Consider the following 23,113-nt stretch of genomic DNA (forward strand, 5'->3'; position numbering starts at 1 on the left):
AAAGAACTCAAACACTGGACTCTTTTGTTTTTGCCTTTTCTCTTTGGCTAAAAGTTAACCTCCTCTTTTGTATAACTTGTAATTTCCTCCCATAAGTCCCGAAAGACGTGCTCGTTAGGTGAATTGAACATTTTGAATTCTCCCTCAGTGCCCGAACAGGCGCCGGGAGTGTGGCGACTAGGGGATTTTCACATTAAATCATTGCAGTGGTAATATAAGCCTACTGTGACAATAATAATAACAATTATTATTATTATTATTAGCTGGCAGGGGCAGTCAACTAGATTATAGTGAGACTCAGACCAAGGCAGTCAAGTGTCAGAATCAGAAATGTAGTGTGGGCAGGGTGGCGCAGTTAACACTCCTATGAATTGCCATTGATAATAGGTAGTAAGAAGGAACCAGATTTCCCTGACGGGAAGGAATAGACTCAAGAAAATATTATTAAACTGGGCCGACAGTAGGAATCAATGAGTGCAAGTCTGACATTGAGGAAGTGGTAAGGAAGCACAAAGTGGTCTTTGAGCAAGGAGGACCAAATAATACCATCAGTTCAATACCAAACATCAGAAGTCAGCAGATCATGGAAATGTGGACATTCTTTCAAAATTCCTCTCGAGTACGGATTCATTTCTAGCCAGAGTTACCTGTAAATTACATTATACACAAGTTACATCCAATGTCTACAAGAGAAATTAATGACGAAATTTGCAAGGATGGTGTCCAACCAAATGGTCAATAAATGACTGGCCTGGACGGCACGGTGGCACATTGGCGAGCACTGCTGCTTCCCGGCCCCAGGTCACTGTCCTTGCGGAGTTTGCACATTTTCCCACGTGTCTGCGTGTGTCTCACCCCCACACCCCAAAGGTGTGCAGGGTAGGTTGGCTATGCTAAATTGCCCCTTAATTGGAATTGTATTTTAAAAATTAATGGCTGGCGTAAAGTTTGTGACAATGAGAAATGCAGGAGTATTTCACATGTAGAAATGTAATGAGTATAAATTAAGGTTATCTCCTATAGAGTTTAAAAGCCATTATTCCACCACGGTTTAGAGATTTTTCAAAGAAATTCATCAAGAGCGCACACATATAGTGCATTTGAATGCAATAGCAAGGAGCTATTTTTGGTACGCAAAGGTGGATAGAGATATTGAAGAGTTGGTCAAAGTTGTGAAGTTTGGCTCAGAATGAGAAATGATCCAACCGAGGCTGTTTTCATTCCATGGTCAAGCACAAGAACACCTTGCCGCTTACCTTGTTTGATCGATAGCTATAGCAAGTAGATCATTGTTTAGTCAATGTCAATACCAAAAGTGCAAAAACTCAAAATTTTGAGAAATTGGTTTGCAATTTATGGGTTGAGAGGTATTGGTGTCAGATAATGGTCCACAGTTTACATCACAAGCATTTAAAATATTTCTGAGCAAGAATGGAGTCAAACACACTCTTGTACCATCATATCACCCAGAATCAAATGATGCTGCAGAAAGAAGTGTGCAGATTGTGATGAAGCCTTTGAAGAAGTATTTGCTGGCTGGTAAACTAGAAAGTAATATTCATGTTTCTCTTCTCTTCGATTGAGGCTATACAATTTTCTGAGGTCTTACAGAATAGCTCACAGTCTACATCAGTGTGCTCACCTTAAGAGTTAGAGTTTAAACATGCACCTTGGATAGGGTTTAGTTTGCTTAAGACTGATGTCAATAGCAAAGTAAAAGAAAAGCAAGACAAAGTGAAGATGAGTAAAGATACACCATGCATGAATGCATGAAACCTATAGAGTTCAGTGTTGATCAGGAGCTCATGTGGAAAAACAGTTGAGGTGACTAGGAGAAGCACGTGAAAGGGGATGTTGTAAAAAGACTAGGTACATTCATATATCTAGTAAAGATTGGAGAGAGGTGTCATGTATTTCATTTGCTTCAAAGAAGAATTCCAAGAAAGGAAGAACATGGGAAACCTCCCACAATCCAAATTTCCAGCCCAAAGTGAAAGTCAAAAACCGAAAGTTTGCAAGTATTAGACAGTCTTTGATTAAGACCAATGAATCAATGTCATAGTCCCAACTATTGAATGGAGTTGGTAGTCAAAGTTCAGGTTTGAGACTTCCGGTTGCGGCTATGCGGAGCTAAGCCGCACGATCCGGCAGCTCCCGCGAACACAGACTTTCGGGCTCAATAGAAGAGCCCCAACGGAACTTTTTTTTTTACAGCCAACCCGTGGGGAAGAGAGGACAGAGGTCCCCTACTAACTTGTATGGACCGGACCCGCAGCGAAACGGCCAAAAAAGTGGCATTGGAGCAGCGGGAGAAGAGGGGGAAAACAAGCAAAATGGCGGCTGCCGGGGAAGAAGAGGAGATGCAGGAATTCATCAAGCGCTGCTTCGAGGAGCTGCGTAAGGAGATGGTGGCACCTATGTTGGCAATAATTGAAGGACTTGGGGCGACCCAGAAAGCCCACGAGGTGAAGATCCAGGAAAAAGTGAGTGAGAATGAGGACGAGCTCTTGGGCCTGGCGGTGAAAGTGGAGCGGCACGAGGCGCTACACAAGACGTGGGCGGGAAGACTCGAAGACCTGGAGAACAGGTCGAGGAGAAATAATCTGAGGATCCTGGGTCTCCCAGAAGGAGTGGAGGGGGCCGACGCCGCGGCATATGCGGGCACAATGAGCGGGGCACTGATGGGCGCGGAGGCCCCCCCGGGGTTGCTGGAGCTGGAAGGGGCGCACCGGGTGCTGGCGAGGAAGCCCAAGGCAAATGAGCCGCCAAGGGCGATGGTGGTGAGATTGCACCGGTTTACGGACAGAGAGAGGGTCCTGAAATGGGCCAAGAAGGAGCGGAGCAGCAAGTGGGACAATGCTGAGATCAGAATATACCCGGACTGGAGCACGGAGGTCGCTAAGCGGAGAGCGGGTTTCAACCGGGCCAAAGCGGTGCTGCATCGGAAAGGAGTGAAATTTGGAATGTTGCAGCCAGCGCGACTGTGGGTTACACATAATGGCCAACACCACTACTTCGAAACGCCTGAAGAGGCGTGGACCTCTATACTAACTGAAAAGTTGGACTCTAATTGAGGGTTTGTGAGGGTGGGGGGTGTTTGAGGGTTGAAGTATGATGGTTGTTGTATATAGGGGGGCAATCTCGCGCAGGGAATGTTATATGGGCTGGGGGAGAGAGACAAGGCCGCGACAGGAGCTGTGCCAGAGGGGGCGGGGCAGGCTTTGGAAAGCACCGGGGGGGGGGGGGGGGGGGTTTCCCGCGCGCGGGAAGAAAGGTGGGAAGGGGAACGAAGGGACGTATATTGATGGGGGGGGGTCAAAGGGATGGCGGGGGAAGCCGGGGTCAGCAGGTGGCAGCTGACTTACGGGAGTGATATGGGGGGAGCAAAAAAGCTAGACAAGGATCTAGTTTGGGGGGGGGGGGGGGGGTTGCTGCTGCACTGGCCGAAAGGGAATGGGACACAGAAGAGGTGGTCGGGACGGAGGTCCCCCAGCTGGGGGACTGGAGGGTGAGGGAGACGCGGACACGGGATTGGCCCAGAAAAGGAGATGGCTAGTAGGCCGGGGGGGGGCCCTGACCTGTCGCCTCACAAAAGCCCTCACCTGCATATATCTAAATGCATTTCCCGGGTGTAACTCAAACTTCTCCTCCAGTGCCCCGAGGCTCGCAAATGTCCCGTCAATGAACAGGTCCCCCATTCTTCTAATCCCCGCCCGATGCCAGCCTTGGAACCCCCCGTCCATCTTCCCCGGGACAAACCGGTGGTTACCCCTGATCGGGGACCACACCGAGGCTCCCACTACACCCCTGTGCCGTCTCCACTGGCCCCAGATCCTTAACGTTGCCGCCACCACCTGGCTTGTGGTATACTTTGATGGCGAGAGCGGCAGCGGTGCCGTCACCATCGCCCCCAAGCTCGTTCCTTTACAGGACGCCATCTCCATCCTCTTCCATGCCGCCCCCTCTCCCTCCATAACCCACTTGCGGATCATCGCCACATTTGCTGCCCAGTAGTAGCTCCCTAGGTTTGGCAGCGCCAGCCCTCCTCGGTCCCTACTGCGTTCCAGGAACCCTCTCCTTACCCTCGGGGTCTTATTCGCCCACACAAACCCCATAATACTCCTACCTACTCTCTTGAAAAAGCCCTTGGTGATCACGATGGGAAGGCACTGAAACACAAACAAAAACCTCGGAAGGACCACCATTTTGACCGACTGCACTCTACCCGCCAACGAGAGCGGCAACATGTCCCATCTTTTGAAGTCCACCTCCATTTGGTCCACCAACCTCGTCAGATTCAATTTGTGTAGGGCTATCCCCAACTCCTGGCTATCTGGATCCCCAGATACCGAAAACTCCCCACCGCCCTCCTCAGCGGTAGGTCCCCTATCCCTCTTTCTTGGTCCTCTGCCTGTAATACAAAAAGCTCACTCTTCCCTACATTGAGCTTATAGCCCGAGAACTCCCCAAACTCCCTCAGAGTCTGCATGACCTCCACCATCCCCTCCATTGGGTCTGCCACGTACAGCAGCAAGTCATCCGCGTATAGCGACACCCGATGCTCTTCTCCCCCGCGGACCACCCCCCTCCATTTATTAGACTCCCTCAGTGATATGGCCAAGGGTTCGATCGCCAATGCAAACAACAGGAGGGACAGGGGGCACCCCTGCCTCGTTCCTCGGTACAGCCGAAAGTACTCCGACCTCCGCCGGTTCGTCACCACACTCGCCACCGGGGCGTTGTAAAGGAGCTTAACCCAGCTAATAAACCCTCCCCCGAACCCAAACCTACGCAACACCTCCCAGAGGTACTCCTACTCTACTCGGTCAAAGGCCTTTTCCGTGTCATTAGCTGCCACTATCTCCGCCTCTCCCTCTTCCGATGTCATCATTATCACGTTTAAGAGCCGCCGCACATTAGTATTTAATTGCCTGCCCTTTACGAATCCCGTCTGGTCCTCATGAATCACCCCCGGGATACAGTCCTCAATCCTAGTGGCCAGCACTTTTGCCAATAACTTAGCGTCCACATTAAGGAGCGAAATCGGCCTGTACGATCCACATTGCAGTGGGTCCTTGTCTCGCTTCAGAATCAAGGAAATTGTCGCCTCCGACATTGTCGGGGGCAGGGTCCCCTCCTCTCTTGCCTCGTTAAAGGTCCTCACTAGTAGCGGGGCCAACAGGTCCACATACTTTCTGGAGAACTCCACCCGGAACCCGTCCGGCCCCGGGGCCTTCCCCGCCTGCATGCTCCCCAAACCCTTACTCAGCTCCTCCAACCCGATTGGTGCCCCCAAACCAGCCGCCTCTTGCTCAGCCACCCTCGGGAACCGCAGTTGGTCTAGGAATCGTCTCATCCCCTCTTCCCCCCCCTGGGGGCTGGGATCTGTACAGCTCTTCATAGAAGGCCTTGAATACCTTGTTTATTTTTGTTGCACTCTGAACCGTGGCGCCCCCTCTATCTTTGATTCCCCCTATTTCCCTCGCTGCCGTCCTCTTACGGAGCTGGTGTGCCAGCATCCGACTGGCCTTTTCCCCATACTCGTAGGTCGTCCCCTGCGCCTTCCTCCACTGTGCCTCCGCCTTCCCCGTGGTCAACAGGTCAAACTCCGTCTGGAGCCGTCGCCTTTCCCCAAGTAATCTTTCCTCCGGGGCCTTTGCGTATCTCCTGTCCACTCGCAAAATCTCCCCCACTAACCTCTCCCTTTCCATGCCCTGTCTTCTCCCTATGAGCCTTGATGGAGATTAGCTCTCCCCTGATCACCGCCTTCAACGCCTCCCATACCACCCCCACTCGCACCTCCCGGTTGTTGTTGGCCTCCGAGTACCTTTCGATACACCCCCTCACCTTCCCACACACCACCTCATCTGCAAGCAGTCCCACGTCCAGCCGCCACAGCGGGCGTTGGTCCCTCTCCTCTCCCAACCCCATTTCCACCCAGTGCGGGGCATGGTCCGAAACGGCTATGGCCGAATACTCCGTCCCCTCACCCTCGGGATGAGCGCCCTGCCCAGAACAAAGAAATCTATCCGGGAGTAGGCCTTGTGCACGTGGGAAAAGAAAGAAAATTCCCTGGCCTGCGGTCTTGCAAACCTCCATGGGTCCACTCCCCCCATCTGATCCATAAACCCCCTGAGCACCTTGGCCGCCGCCGGCCTCTTTCCCGTCCTTGATCTGGAGCGGTCTAGTGCTGGATCCAGCACTGTATTGAAGTCCCCTCCCGGCACAAGAAATTCAAGACAGGGTGATCTCGGGTGTATGGGTTGGGATGGGCAAGGTTTCGGCAATACACCAAGAGATGAAAGAAGAGGGGGAAGCCCTAGCAGAAGAGTTGAAGGGTAAATGGGAGGAGGAGCTGGGGAGGAGATCGAGGAAGGTTTGTGGGCTGATGCCCTGGGTAGGGTTAATTCCTCCTCCTCATGTGCCAGGCTCAGCCTGATACAATTTAAGGTGGTTCACAGAGCGCATTTTACGGGGGCGAGGTTGAGTAGGTTCTTTGGGGTAGAGGACAGATGTGGAAGGTGTTCAGGGAGTCCGGCAAACCATGTCCACATGTTTTGGTCATGCCCGGCACTGGAGGGGTTCTGGAGAGGAGTGGCGGGAGCAATATCTCAGGTGGTGAAAGTCCGGGTCAAGCCAAGCTGGGGGCTAGCAATATTCGGAGTAGTGGATGAGCCGGGAGTGCAGGAGGCGAAAGAGGCCGGAATTCTGGCCTTTGCGTCCCTAGTAGCCCGGCGAAGGATCTTGCTAATGTGGAAGGAGGCGAAGCCCCCTAGCCTGGAGGTCTGGATAAACGACATGGCTGGGTTCATAAAGCTGGAGAGGATTAAGTTTGCCTTGAGAGGGTCTGCGCAGGGGTTCTACAGGCGGTGGCAACCGTTCCTAGACTACCTCGCGGAGCGTTAGAGGAAGGTCGGTCAGCAGCAGCAGCAACCCTGGGGGGGGGGCGGGGGGGGGACGAGAGATTGTTTGAGGGGATGGATGAGCAGGAGATAACATGGAGGGTGGGGGAAACTGGCACGTGCGGGCGAGAGCCAGTGTTTAAAGCTATGTAAATATACCATTTTGCCATGTATATATCTTGCTCAGTGCGATTTTGTGCTATTTTGTTACGTGGGGGCGGGTTATTGTTTGTAAGGGGAAAAAATTGTGTTGTTAAAAAACTTTAATAAATATATATATATTTTTTTTAAAGTTCAGGTTTGAGAGCAGATTCAAGCTGATGGAAATGGAAGGAGATACCCAGACAAAAAGGGAAAGGGGTCAGATAGGTTAATTGAAAATACTTAGGAAGGAAGAAATAAGATGTTCTTTTCATTACTTCATGTCAAATTATATTTTCGTTAAAACCATACTGGTCATATGTTTTGGTTGTGATTACAATAACAACAAATCTGCAACCCAGCATGTGAAATTTTAGGTGTTGTTGATATTGGTTTAATTATATTGTATCTGGGAAATTCTGTACATGTACCATTTTACATTTTAGTATTTACAGATACTTCTTTTAAGTGGGAGGGAGTGTAATATATTGTAATAGCTGGGCATTTTGTTATATTGCCCTCTCTGTTGAGGAGGTATAAATAAAGTTACAGTCGTTCAATAAATGGTGGTCTGCAGTTGAGTTTTATTCTAACGCAGTGCATCAGCACATTCTGTTATGCAGAACGCCAAAATTTGTCATTTTACGATTTGTACAAATGACCCAGTAACAACATAGAGTAAAAATGTAAAGCGTTCTTCAGAAAAAAGCTACCATATTATAAGTGCCACTTGAAAGCAGGGTCTTCTTCCCCTTTCTCACGAGTACAGAACAAAAAATAAATTTGCAAATTCTTTAGCGTTCCATGACCGTTATGAATCATCTCCTACACAGCAGGAATTTCTGGTAAGCCTCAATCAAATCTGGACTTTTTGCTCATTGCTACACATCCTATCCCAATTTACCTCACTACACATTACAGGTTCTAATTTTAGATCAAAATGTTTAAGGGAGGTTGGGGTGAAGGAGAAATAAAAAAGATGGGAAAACATTTCAATCACTTTTAAAAGTTTAACAAAACTACATGAAACTGAGGCAGTTAATGTATCCCAGGCACAAAATTCCAACCTATAATTTGTAACTATGAAAAATCCTGTAATTTATGCTAAAGCAAAAACTTTTCATGTGTCATGGGCATACCTTTTACAAATAATCATCTCAAAAGTCTAAATCAGTTGACTGAATTACATTGTAGATAATTCAATCTTTTGTACCTCACGTATATCACCTAATGTTAGCACTTGTAAAGGTATATTAAAGCACAGGTGTAATAAAGATAGACACAACAAACAACAAAGCCAAGCAGAACAACAAGGGACAGGCTCCGCTCATCAAGACTCCTGGAATTCTATTCAGATGGCGTTGAATTAAGGACATGATTTAATACTCAAATCGTGATTTACCCACATCAAGATCTGTCTATGTTTATCAGGATCTTGGATAAATTTTGAACACTATTCTTGCAATTATAGCGTACCCAGATTCATGATATTCCACTGCAATAATTTCATAATTTCCAATGTATCTGTCTAACATAATGGCCTGCTTTTTAAAATTGAAACTGATAAAACTATTATTTTTCTTGCAATGAGTCTCATCAACTTAGTTCACCATTATGTTCAATGCAGAAACAGATGCTATTATCACCATGGAGACCTATAACTTGCAAGGATTCGAACTTCCAGTTACGAACTGAAAGAATGGCACTTCAGATTTCACATTTAAAACTTTTACTGTAACCAATGATTAAAAGTATTATTGACTACTATTTTCCTTTTGTAGGCAGCTTCTAACTGGTGAGGAACTTTGCACTTTTATATTTGTAGCACATTGCATTCTCCATGGAATTACATTCCTTTTAGCAAATAGTCCATAGTTGCTCACAGCTTCCAATGGGTTCTTGCATCGCAGTTTTGCAAGTAGTAACTTTCAGTGACCTTCTCCAAGTACTTCCTCAGTTTCCTAAATCCCAACAGTAAAAGCCTGTTCCAATGATTCTTCCTCCCCCAGGCTGTGCTACGATGAATCTCCTGGAATACCTTAGAAGGTTGTGGGATGCACCTAGTCACCTAGAGACCCTATTCATTGCACATCTAACTGTGGTGGCTCGCAAAGCTCTCTGTTGAACACAAAAAACTGCTGTTCGCCTTTGGTATTCATGGATTTGTCAGGAAGATTGTAACCCGATCTCAAAGATGGCTTCCTCTGCACTCTATTCCATGGTAAGTGAAATGTAAAGCCTTGGATTGGGATAAAAATGCTGATTAACTATTCTTGACCCAAACTCCTTGGACAGTTTACAGCACAACTGTTCAAAACTCAGTACTTACAGCACCTTTCTGGATGTTTGGGAGGTTCAGAGTCTACCCATTATGAACTCAGACTGTTGCCATCGTCTCCAACCATGAACACCATACATCATCACTCCGGTGACACAATTTGGGTATCCATTTTATCTTCAACTAGCCCAGGCTTGTTGTCAAGCAGACTTCAGAACAAGTCACATGACCCCCTCAGTTGTATCTTTAAAAACACAGTATCAAAACATAACAATTTTATTGTAACATAGGGCGCTGAGCAACCTTCATATCCAATTAATTCCTTTTGCAGCATGGTCACAGTTGCAAGCATGACAATCTATTTGCAGAGAGCACGATTCCCCCAAACTACAAATTTTATAATTGATGCAGATATAATTCTGGTGAATCTGTACTGCACCCAATCAAAGGTCAATACAATACCATGGGCGGGATTCTCCACTCCCGCGCCAAAATGCCCACCCCGTCGTGAACGCCGTCGAGGTTCACGACGGCGCGAAACGGCCCCTATCCCGACCGATTCAGGGCCTGATAATGGGCTAGGAGCGGGGCCGCGTCATCTGTACGCGCCAGGCCTTGTCGCCGCGTAAAGGCGGCGCCGCATACATGACGTGGCCGGCGCCGCATAACTGGCGTAACCCGCGCATGCGTGGTTGCTGTCCTCTCCGAGTCCGCCCCGCAAGAAGATGGCAGACGGATCTTGCGGGGCTGCGGAAGGAAGGAGGTCCTCCAGAGGGAACGGCCCGACGATCGGTGGGCACCAATCGCAGGCCACCCCACATTGGAGGTACCCCCTGGTGCAGGATCCCCCCACCCGCCCCACTCCCCCCAGCGTTCCCGCGCTGTTCCTGACGGCAGTGACCAGGTGTGGACAGCGCCGGGGGGGAACCCGCCGTTTTGGGCTGGCCGCTCGGCCCAACCAGGCCTGAGAATAGCAGGGGTGCCGGAGAATCGCCACTTTGGGTGTCTCAGGCGATTCTCCGGCCTGCGGCCCGCGCAACTCGACGGGGCCGTTCCCGCCTCTTGGGAGAATCGCGGGAGGGTGTTGGACCGGCGTCGCGGGAAATTTTGGCGGCCCAGGCGATTCTCCCAACCGGCGCATGCGTCATCCCAGCGCATGCGCAGGGGGGTTCATCTCCACATCGGCCATCGCAGACTGTTACAGCGGCCGACGAGGAGGAATAGAGTACCCCCACGGCACAGGCCCGCCCGCGGATTGGTGGGCTCCGATGGCAGGCCAGGCCACCATGGGGACACCCCCCGGGGCCCATCAAAGGCCGCCCGCAGAGCCAGGTCCCGCCGGTAAGTACCTGCTGTAATTTACGCCAGTGGGACCAGCTGAAAACGGGAGTCCACTCGGCCCATCGCGGGCCAGAGATTCGCCGGGGGTGGGGGGGGGGCTGCCAACGCCCCCGACTGGCGCGGCACGATTCCCGCCCCCGCCAAATCCCCAGCACCAGAGAATTCAGCAGCCGGCGGGGGCGGGATTCACACCGCCCCCCGGCGATTCTCCGACCCGGCGGGGGGTCGGAGAATTCCGCCCCTGGTCATTCCCCTCCAAGTCACTCTCATCCTGACTTGGAATTAGTTGCCGTTCTTTCATTGTCGCTAGGTCAAAGTCCTCAAACCCCCTCCTTAACAGCACTATGGATGTACCTTTACCACAGGAGCATAAGCGGTTCAAGAAGATAGTTCACCACTACTTTCTCATGGGCAATAAATGCTGTCCTAACCAGTGATGCCTACTTTCTGTAAATCACAAAAGCACAGAATTGTTACAGCACAGACAAAGGGCATTTGGCCCATTATGTCTGTACCAGCTCACCAAACACGCATCATGGTTCAATCATTCCCCTGCCTTTTTCCCCACACATTACTTGAATGGAAACAATCATAGAATATTCTCTTGAATGCTTCAATTGAACCTGCCCCTACCACATTTCCAGGCAGTGCATTCCAGGCCCAAGCCACTCATTGTGCGAAAAAGTATTTTCTCACATCACATTTGCTTCTTTAACAAATAATTTTAAATCTGTGCCCTCTCGTTGTTGACCCTTTTACGAGCGGGAAGTTTCTCCCCATCTACTCTGTCCAACCTCTTCATGATTTTGAGCATCTTTATCAAACCTCTCCAATCTATCCTAATAATTGAAGTTTCTCATCCCTGGAACCATTCTTGTAACCTCTTCTGCACTCTGTCCAATGTGTTCACACCCTTCCCATAAGTGGCGCACAGAAGTGTACACAATATTCCAGCTGACGTCTTGTATACGTTCGGCATAACTTCCTTCCTCTTGCACTCTATGTCCCTTTTAATAAATTTCAGAATATGATAACCTTATTAACAGTTCTATCCATCTGTCCTGCTACCTTCAATACACATATACACCTGGATCTCTCTGTGCCTGCCCTTACCCCTTATTTTATATTGTCTCACCATAGTCTTCCTACCACTGTTCATGTTCTGTCTAGCAAATAAATAATAACAATTTTAAAAATCCGAGACGACTCCAGGTAAAGGGCAAGGTCTCAAAAGACACGGTTAACGATTTTCTGTTTGTCGGTTCAGAGCTGGGCATGCAATGTAGCACGGACCTGTTCACCAATGCACATGACAACTTTGACCTTACAAACAGCATGAAGAAAACAGAAATAATGTACCAGCTGCTTCAGGAAAGTCCGAGCTTGAGCCCAAGGTTTCGATCCATAACCAGAGCATGCAATGGATAAGCTCACTGATCTTGACAACACACTCTCTCGAGCAGTCGAGCAAGAATTGCCAAATAGACGTAGCTTCAGTAGACTTTGAATATCAGTTTGAGAATGAAGAGGAGTAAATCTGACTACCAAACTAAAAGTCTATAGAGTAACAGTACTGCCCACTCTGCTCTATGCATACTAGACGTGGTATGATGCTGTTACACTGTTCCAAGATGCTGAACCACATTCACTTGAACTGCTTTTACAAGCTTCTGAAGATCAGATGGCAGAACAAAATACCAGACACTGAGGTGCTCACCCGAGCTGGCATGCCAAGCATTCACACCGTACTGAGACAGTAACAACTGATTTGTGCTGAGTATATTTGGTCCATGTAAATATCTTTCTTGTGATATCATTGTAAAAGCACTTAGGGGTGACATTCATTTACCTGGTGCCGCTTCAAGCTTTGCTATACAGATTTGCCTCAATTCCCCGGGTAGGCAAAGCCCTGGGCTACATGAGCATTGCTACGTTATCAAATTTCTCCCCTTTCATGTTAACCTTCATATCCCTCGTTGTATTCCCTTCTTGCAGCTCTTACTACTTTGCTGTTCATTGTATCTCTCACAATACATGGGGATATTTCCATTATTGTTTGTTATCTGTTCCATCCCCCTCTTCAATCTTGCTCAGGCTCAACTAAACATGGCAACTTCAGCATCCTATTTGACATCGAGCTGAATGTCCACAACACTCCCTCCTCCCACTTCTGCCTTAGCCCGTCTCCTGTCAAAATCCACAGTAGGCCTGTGTCACTTCTAGAATTGACTATTCTAATACTTTCCAGGCAGCTTCCATCACTCCATAAATTTCAGCTCATCCAAAACTCTTTTGTGCCAATCCTATCCAGTACCAAGTCCTGCCAACCCCAATCCTATTCAGTACTAAGTCCTGCCAACCCATCACCCATCTTCTCTAACCTACATTGGCTCACAGGTTGAAGTCCCAAAGTCTAAAATTTAAAATCTACCTTAAGTTTAAATTCCTCCCAGTCTTTGCCCCTCCCAATCTCTTTAATCTCCTCCAGTTATATAATGCACCCAATCTTTAAATATATTGGCCCACTTTCTTTGGCATTCATCCTCTCTTTGTTCCACTTTTAAAATGTTTATGCGATGTGCCAGGTGGGCATTTGTTGCCCATTCCTAATTGCCCTTAGTGTAGGCCATGACTGAAAGCCATGCCTTAAACTTGGTCCAATGCTCTAGAATTCACATCCTAAGTCTCTCCACCACTTCCTAAATTTCTCCACGCTTTCACCTCCCTGACATCTTTTAACTGCCTTCTTAAAATCTAACTCTTTGCCCAAACTTACCATCCCTCCAAATTTATTTCTTGTGCACTTAGCATAAATCAATCAATCAGCATAAATCAATCAATCAATCAAACGTAATTGCACTCAATTTTTACATCAGTGTGTAGATGGATTAACATTCAATTTTGAACAAACCCATGTTATGGACTTCAGTAATTCCCGACATTTGCATGTACCTATATTTGATATATCTTTCTATCAGCGATATCTTACCACAAGGCAAGTTTGGTCAGACTTTTAATTACATCACCAATTATATTTCTCACATTATTATTTACAGGGAGAGAAAAAGATGATTCTCATCAAGTCATTTTCTGCAAGTAACCTACAGTCCACTAAGAGGAAGTCATTTAGATTACAAAGTTTGCTAAACATTTGAAGAAATATTTCTATATTGAGAGAACTGGTTTATTCAGATACATGGTGGCACACACAAGACAGCGGTAAATGCCTTTTAGTGAAACATATAACAAGTCAAATGCAGTCAAAGAGCAGCAGAATCTTAAAATAGCACAATAGATCAGTTTTGATTGATAACATCTGACCATATTTTGTGATATTTTTGATACAAATGTCATTAACCATCCCCAAAGTGTTACATATAATTAAAGAAACATTAACCAGAAGGACCAAGACATCGGCAAACTCTAAATAACCAGAACTAACTAAATGATTTTAAATAAATATAATGTTGGTAATAGCAAAATTACAATTTTCAATCTAGATAAAACAGTCTAAGTTTCATAATACTGACCTTCTGAAGCTGCAAGTAGATATTCAGTACTGACAAAAACTTTTAAATTATCAGTTCTTTTGACACAAATCATAAAGACACAACTCTGTTAACTTTCTGCTACTAATGTGAGCTGGATGTTGCTTTGCAACTGTCTTCAACTTCCTAATTTCTGTAAAAGTGACCTCACTACAAGCAGGTCTCACACAAAAAAAGGAAGCTTACAGTGTCAGAAGAGGAAGCAAGAAAAGCCCAATAGAAAATGCAGCACTTCTATTTTAGCGCATGTAGTGCTTAAAAAAAAACTGGTTAAACCCACAGCTTGCCTTTGTTAAGGGAAATTTTCCTTTCAATTAGGTATTTGAACTGACATGTCTTCATGTTCAAATTGTGTGTCACACTCGCCAATGAAAAATATCTATAGCTTCCAACAATGCCAAATTAGATAGGAGGTACAGAGTACAACAAATACTGAAAAGGAAGAATGTGCAGGGTTACAGAGAGAAGCTGGGGAAATGATACCAGGGGAGTTGCACATTCGGAGAGCCAGCGCAGACACATGAGCCAAATGACCTCCTTCTGCACCTAACAATTCTGTGATTCTGTATTTTGTTACTGTATGTGTAACCAGAATAAATGTTGTACACTGTTGAGTTATAGTAAAAACTGAGGAAAGCTATTGTAACCAATCAACAATCAGCCATCTGAGGGCTGGTAGTTGACACATTTCAGGGAAACCACAGCTTAATCAACTTATTGGAATTTAAATTCCAGAATAACAATTTGAATGAGTCAGTAGCATGACAGGATATATTGCAATGCAGGTTGTCAAGGCATTGGCGAAATAATGGTTCAATCGTCCACATATAAAAGCCACCAACCTGAGCAATATCCTGAGTGGGAATATTGAGTAAAGGCCAGCCATTACTCTATAGACTTTTAGCTTGGTAATCAGACTTACTCCTCTTCATTCTCAGACTGATATTCAAAGTCTACTGAAGCTACATTTGCTTTAGCAATTCTTGCTCGGCTCCTTGAGATAGTATGTTGTGAAGATCAGTGAGCTTATTCACTGCAGGTTCTGGTTATGGATTGAAACCTTGGGCTCAAGCTCGGACTTTCCTGAAGCAGGCTGGTACATTATTTCTGTTTTCTTAATGCTGTTAGTAAGGTCAAAGTTGTCATGTGTGGCATTAGCTCCATGCAGGCGGGGAAGGCGCCGGGACCAGCCGGGTTCCCAGCGGACTTGTTGAGCACAAGCCTCAATCTCGCTGATACCTAAGAAAGATAAAGACCCAACGGAATGTGGGTCATACAGACCCATCTCACTGCTGAACGCAGATGCCAAAATACTGGCAAAAATCCTAGCCAAAAGGCTAGAGGACTGCGTACCAGATGGTCGCAGAGGACCAGACGGGTTTTGTCAAAGGGAGGCAGCTAACCTCGAACATCAGGCGCCTGCTAAACGTGATACTGACCCCATCCGGGGAGAGAAAACCAGAGGTGATCGTCTCCCTAGACGCAGAAAAGGCCTTCAACAGGGTTGAATGGAAATACCTCATTGAGGTACTGGAGCGGTTTGGGCTTGGAACAGGGTTCACCTCCTGGGTAAAACTCCTATACAACACTCCCATGGCGAGCGTACGGACCAACACCAACTCCCGATACTTCCAGCTGCACAGGGGCACCAGGCAAGGATGCCCACTGTCCCCGCTGCTGTTCGCTCTAGTGATCGAACCATCAGAAATTGCTCTCAGAGCAGCAAAATGCTGGAGGGGGATCCAAAGGGGCGGCAGAGAGCACAGAGTCTCACTCTATGCAGATGACCTGCTCCTCTACATTTCGGACCCACAAAGCAGCATGGACAGAATCATCGCGCTCCTGAAAGCCTTCTCAGGCTACAAACTCAACATGAGCAAAAGCGAGATCTTCCCGGTACACCCACAAGGAGGAGGGGGGGGGGGGGGGGGGGGGGCAGCACTAACGGGACTGCCGTTTAAACAAGCCCGACTCAAATTCCGTTACCTGGGGATCCAAATAGCCCATGACTGGAAAGAGATTCACAAATGGACCCTCACCAGTCTGAAAGAGGAAGTAAAAAAGGACCTACAAAGATGGAACACACACCTTTGCTCCCTCGCAGGGAGAGTCCAGATGATCAAAATGAACGTGCTGCCCAGGTACCTCTTCCTACTTAGATCCATTCCGATCTACATCCCCAAGGCATTTTTCAAAGCACTAGACAAACTAAGTGCTTGAACGAATGCTAGGATCCCAAAGAAGGTCCAACAAAAAAAAAATCTGGGGGGGGGCGGGGGGGCTAGCCCTCCCAAACCTACAATTCTACCACTGGGCGGCGACGGTCGAGCGAACAGAGGGATGGATCAAGGAGCCAGAGGCCGAGTGGGTGGGCGCGGAAGAGGCCTCCTGCAAGGGGACCTCCCTTCTGCCCTCACCACGGCGGCACTCCCATCCCCACCCAAAAAACACTCCAGCAGCCCGGTGGTGATAGCCACCCTCCAGTCCTGGAACCAACTACGGCAGCAACTTGGCCTGACCAAAATGTTGGACAAAGCTCCCATCTGCAACAACCATAGGTTCACACCAGCGCTGACTGACGCCACCTTTAAAAAGTGGGGACAGGACGGAGGGACACTGACAGTCAGGGACCTATACACGGACGGCAGGATCGCAACAATGGACGAACTGACAGAGAAATTCCAGCTATCCAGGGGGAACGAGCTAAGGTACCTGCAACTCAAAAACTTCCTACGAAAGGAGGAATCTGTCCACAACCGCCACGACAGACATTACTGGAAGTGTTACTGGATGCAAGCATCCCAAAGGGAACTGTAGCGACATGTATGACCGACTGGTAGAAAGGGCTGACATCATACTGGACGCAAGGAGAAAGAAATGTGAGGAAGACCTGGGGATTGAAATAGGGTGGGGATTCTGGAGTAAAGCACTGCATAGGGTCAACTCCACCCTCCACGTGCGCAAGGCTCAGCCTGACGCAACTAAAAGTGGTACATAGAGCCCACTTAACAAGAACTCGTATGAGTAGGTTCTTCCCGGAGGTGGAAGATAGATGTGAATGATGCCAAGGAGGCCCGGCCAATCTTCTTCGAGGCAATGTCCAAAGTGGCGGGGATGAGGGTGGAGCCATGCCCGAAAGTGTAAGTCTTCTGGGTATCAGACCAGCCAGATCAATTTCTGGGGAGGAAGGCGGACGCCCTTGCCTTTGCCTACCTGATCGCCCGCCGCAGAATCCTGTTCGGCTGGCGGTCAGCAGCACCACCCAAAGCTGCAGACTGGCTGTCCGACCTCTCAGAATCTCTCCAAATGGAGAAAATCAAATTCACCATCCGAGGGTCAGCCGACGGATTCCACAGAACGTGTGAGCCATTCACCCAATTGTTCCGGGACCTGTTTGTGACCAACGAACAAGCAGAATAGCCAGGTAGCCAAGAATCAAGGAAAAGTAGCCAAGGCGGGGGAGGGAGGGATAGACCCGGGGCAGGGGGGTAGCAGCTAAACTAAAGAGAAAAGAAAGGCGAACCACAGGTGAAGGGGAGTAAGAGGGAGGAGACAGGGAACAATAGAGGGGAACCAGTGGGGTGTGGGGGGGGGAGAAGCAAAGGAATGACAGCCGGAAGGAGGGCACGGGAAACAATAACAAACTTGGCATCTACAAGAGCAGAGAACAAGGAAAATCCGGGCGAAAGACGGGATGAACGGCTGAAGCGGAGGTGATCGCGAGACGACAACGGCAGTGAAAACCGTCCGGGAGAAGCAAGCGACAGCACCAACACCAGATCCATTCGCGTATTGCCCTCTGTAATTGTTCTGTAATTGTTTCCCCGGCACCCAAATGTATATGTACCCCCCCCCCCAGTTTCCCCGCCCCCCACAAGCAGATGCCTACTTATGTGCTAAAAACAATATTGCCAATTGTACAGAGCTGCTGTTGTTGAGCTAGCACATAATACCCGACCAGTTATTTTATTCTAACTTTTTTTTTTTGTTGTTTGTTTTGTTTTTTGTGCGTGTTCCCTACTCTTATTTTGTGTACATAACGGTAAATATACTTTGTTCAAAAACCCAATAAAAAACATTTATTTTTTAAAAAGTTGTCATGTGCATTGGTGAACAGGTCCATGCTACATTTCTCCAAGGGAGAGGGTAGAGGCAACACGGTAGCACAAGTGGATAGCACTGTGGCTTCATTGCGCCAGGGTCCCAGGTTCGATTCCCTGCTGGATCACTGCCTGTGCGAAGTCTGCACGTTCTCCCTGTGTCTGCGTGGGTTTCCTCCGGGTGCTCCGGTTTCCTCCCACAGTCCAAAGATGTGCAGGTTAGGTGGATTGGCCATGATAAATTGCCCTTAGTGACCAAAAAGGCTAGATGGGGTTATTGGATTACGGGGATAGGGTGGAAGTGAGGGCTTAAGTGGGTCGGTGCAGACTCGATGGGCCGAATGGCCTCCTTCTGCACTGCTCTATGTTGTCTATGTTGTAAGAACAAAGTCTTGTTTCGAGTGCACCACCTATCAATTGTTGGAGTTTATGGCTACCTTTTAGCCGCAGTCAGTGAAGAGTCCAAGAAGAAAATATGATATTAAGAGCATACGCCTGGGCCTTGGTGAGGTCTAAGGATCATCATGAAGCTGGCACTGCTCTAGCCTCCGATCTCTAAGTGCCTCATGTATGTGAGTCGGGAACTTCAGGGAGATGGTGATGGTTGGGGGAGGCTGCCTGAGTTTGAGCTAGGACTGGAATCTCAAGAATGGTGATACACACTTACCTTTTCTCATTTACATGATGTACGTTGTTGGGGAATTCAATATTGCAGCTGGGGAAGGTGCATTCATAACGGGGCCAAACAACCCTCAAAATGCTTCCAACACATGCTGAAGGCAGGTGATAAGAACAGAGGAGATTCTTGGTCAGCCATGCTTGATGTGTACTGGTGCCCCTCAAGCTATAAGCCTCGGACAACAGGCTAGCAATGGAAACAGACCACTAGGTATGGGAAGAGAAATAGCGAACAACCTCCAAAGATAGAATATATGAATAATCTACAGACTTCTCCAGGGTAGTAAACGTTCCATCATGCTATCATAGCACAAGGCATTAAAAGATTCAATAAAAGAGCACAAAATTGTTATAAATGAAGAAGATTTTTTTGCCTTTCTTAGGTCATCCATCCATTTCAGCATCCAAATTCTTCTAAAAAGATTCCAAGGTTTTTGCTTCTATTCTTCAGGGAAGTCTAGTCCATGTGTTCAATACTCTGTAAAGAAGTTTCCTAACTTATTTTTTCACAAATTTAAATCCTTGTCCTCTTGTCCAACTATTACAATTTAGCTTAAAGAAATCGCAAACTTTTCTATCCCTTTAATTGTCTTGAACACTTTGAAGATCACTGACTTTCCTGGATGAAAAGCCTCTATTTCAGTCTTTTCTCATAATTCAAGATTCCCGATAATAGGAATCAATCCATGAATATACAGTCCAAATATCTCCCTTGTTCCAGAATTAGACATGTTACTCAAGTAACTCAGACACCAGAGCCCAATGCAGTTTGGTAATTACTTTCCCCAACCTCTAGTCAACTGTTTTGCCTGTACAGTTCAGCATTCTATTGGCATCTGCTATAGTGGGCTCTATGTACCACTATGTACCATTGCTGTTCTGCTTTCATAGCATATGTCAAACACCGAGGGATGGATTCTCCTGTCCGAGGGATGGATTCTCCTGTCCTGCCCGCCACAAGAACGCCACGGGCGAGCCGCGTAGAATGGAAAAATTCATTGACCTCGGGATTCTCCAGTCGCCGGGCGAAGGCAACCGGAGAATCCCATCCCAAGTCTATTGAGACTACCTACTCTCTCTTGGCTTCAACTTTAGCTACTTCAACACATATGTACTATTTATTTTCCTTCACTTCTACGTGCAATAACTCACAATTGTCCACCTTCACTTTCATCTGCCACTTACCCATTGTAGTAACTCATGCCATAATATCTGAGCTGTTCCATCTAGTTTCGTATCAACCATAAGTTTGCCAATTTGCACCAAATATCTGAATCTAAGGAATATTTTTAAAGTTAGAAACAATTATGTTCTAAATATAGTGATAATATCAAGCACCGCATGCTGTATTGCCCCGAATCCTATCATAACTCCTCAACTGAATGTTCCTGGGTCCTGCATTTCACCCAATTTCTTACTCATTCTCGGGGTTTACCCTTCTACTTCCCGTATGCCATGCATTATGAGCAAATATTATGCAAGGATAAAAACCAATAAATGTGAAAGTAAAATGCAACTTCACCAGGGACACAGGAAAAAATAGATTGGCCACCCATTTATACAGTCAGCCTAATTGTCCTTTCCATCGGCTTTAATTCGGCTGGGGATATATAAGGGTCTCCAATCTGATATCATTGAGTCTGCACTAAAGTTGAATTTTATCACCCACCATGTGTAGCAATGCTCATCTTTGTACAGTATTGATTAAGCCTCCATTTTAAGTACATTAAGGATACATTATGATTACAAACCACTGTTGAGGATCTGCGAAGCCCAAAAGTAGAGAAATTTACACCATAAAATTGGAATAGCTCCAGGTCAGTTACAAAAGAAACCAGGTCATTTGCAACTATTTACAACCAGAATAAACAGAGAAGTGAGCAGTCAAAAGAGATTGAAAGGTTGAGCTAAAAATCATGTATTTATTAACCAAAGAATTATTAACCTCATTCTGTATTGTGGTTTAGTATCCTAGAATTTGCACAGGAAAAGTAAAATCAGCAACAAAAAAAGGCATATATCTGGTTGAATAATTCAAGGACACTGTGGATTTATGCTCCCTGATCACGTACACTCAATATCATTCACATATTCTAACACTGAATTGATGACTTCAGCCATTTTTTTCTGATATTCATAATGTTCCCAAATAGCCTATGCAACTATTGAAGTTTGTGAAAATAAGTAGAATTTCAAATGATAACAATGTGTATTTATAATCTTTAACATAATTAAATATCTCATGCTGCTTCCCAGGAGCATTATAAAGCACAACGTGACAATGAGCCACATAAGGAGATATTAGGACAGATGACCGAAAGCTTGGTCAAAGAGATAGGTTTACGGTGTTTTCGGAGGAAAGCATGCTATAGAGAGGAAAGATGTAGAGAGGGCATTGCACAGCTTCAAGTCGTGTCAACTGAAAGCAATGGTGGGGCAATTAAAATTGGGGATGTTTAGGAGGCTAGAATTGGAGGAGTACAGATATCTGAGGGTTATGGAGCTGGTGGAGATTACAGAGATTGGGAGCGACAAAGCCATGGGGGGGAACTGAAAACAAGTATGAGCACCTTTTAAATCACTGCTTTGCCTAACCAGGCTCCAAAGTAGGGCAGCTAGCTCAGGAATGATGGATTGAAGGGACTTAATACGAGGAAGGAAACAGGCAGTAGAGTTTTGATTGACTTCACGTTTATGAAGGGTAGAATGTGGAGGCCGATCAGGAGTGCATTGGAATAGTCAAGTCTAGAGGTAACCATGGCAAGATAACAGTTTAGCAGAAGATGAATGAGACAGAGGCAGAAATGGATGATATCACAGAGGCGGAATTAGATAGTGTTAGTAATGGCACAGATACATGTTTGAAAGCTCATTTCAGAATCAAACATGACACCAAGATTGCACGCAATGTGGTTCAGCCTCAGACGTTGCCAGAGAGAGGGATTAAGTCAGGAGTCAATGAATGGAGTTGATGGAGGGTTTGGGGGGGGGGGGATATGTCAGATAAGCACGCTGACAATTTAGAAACAATGGAGGAATCAAGATAAATGGTGGTGAGGTAGAGTTGAGTGACATCAGCATGCATGTGGAAACTTGTGCAATGTTTTCAGATGCGATCACCCAAGGGCAGCATGTGGATGACAATTAGGAGAGGCCAAGGATAGTTGCAGGATCGGGAATAGAAGCCTTCACAGGTGATTGCCCAAGATAAGATAAATAATAATGGAGCCAAGGGAGAGCAGTCAATTCAGATTTGAAGACGTCTAACAGCTGGATCACAGATGCTGAAACGCAAATACAGTGCTAATAATTCAGAGTCAGAGTTTAATAGTACAGAAAGAGGCCCTTCAGTCCATCGTGTCTGTGCCGGCCATCAAGTACCTATCTATTCGAATCCCATTTTTCAGCACTTGGTCCGTAGCCTTGAATGCTACGGCTTTTAAAGTGCTCACCTAAATGCTTCTTAAATGTTGTGAGGGTTCCCACCTTTACCCCTCTTTCAGGCAGAGAGTTCCAGATTCCCAACACGCTTTGGGTGAAAAGGTTTTTCCTCAAATCCCCTGCCCATTGCCCAGCATTGATCCCTGCAGTACACCTCTGGACTCGGGCTTCCAGTCAAAATAAGCAACCTTGCACCAACACTCTCTGCCTCCTGCCACTAAGCCAATTTTGGATCCAATTTGCCAAATTTCCCTGGATCCCATGGGCTCGTACCTTCTTGATCAGTCTCTCATGTGGGACCTTGCCAAAAGCCTTTATGATGTCCTTGTAGACTATATCAACTGCACTGCCTTCATCTACACACTGAGTCACCTCCACAAAATATTCAATCAAATTCGTTAGACACGATCTCCCCTTGTCAAAGCCCTTGCCTTTCCAAGTGGAGATTAATTCTGCAATTTAAAAGTTAGCTTAAAAAAAAAACAGCAAACCACGATGGTGCAGTGGTTAGCACAGCTGCCTCATGGCGCCAAGGACCCGTGTGGAGTTTGCACATTCTCCCCATGTCTGCGCGGGTCTCACCCCCCCCACACCCAAAGTTGTGCAGCATAGGTGGATTGGCCACGCTAAATTGCCCCTTAATTGGGGAAAAAAATGAATTGGGTACATTGAATTTAAAAAATA

General features: G+C 46.7%; 1 protein-coding gene across 19 annotated transcripts in view; it reads right to left on the reverse strand.

The window, feature by feature from the left end:
- The window catches only part of fam49bb (family with sequence similarity 49 member Bb), a 275,748-nt gene that overhangs the window by 153,152 nt on the left and 99,483 nt on the right, over positions 1–23,113 (reverse strand). For 3 of the 19 annotated variants that reach the window (XM_072467055.1, XM_072467041.1, XM_072467050.1), the window contains exon 1: positions 14,193–14,337. The exons of the other annotated variants lie outside the window; for them this stretch is intronic. The gene's annotated coding sequence lies outside the window, so the exon portion shown is untranslated. Of the gene's footprint in view, positions 1–14,192; positions 14,338–23,113 lie in introns of those variants that run through there. 19 annotated transcript variants of the gene reach the window in all.

This window comes from Scyliorhinus torazame, chromosome 11 (genome assembly GCF_047496885.1).
Source record: "Scyliorhinus torazame isolate Kashiwa2021f chromosome 11, sScyTor2.1, whole genome shotgun sequence".
In the NCBI taxonomy this organism is placed as follows: Eukaryota; Metazoa; Chordata; class Chondrichthyes; order Carcharhiniformes; family Scyliorhinidae; genus Scyliorhinus; species Scyliorhinus torazame.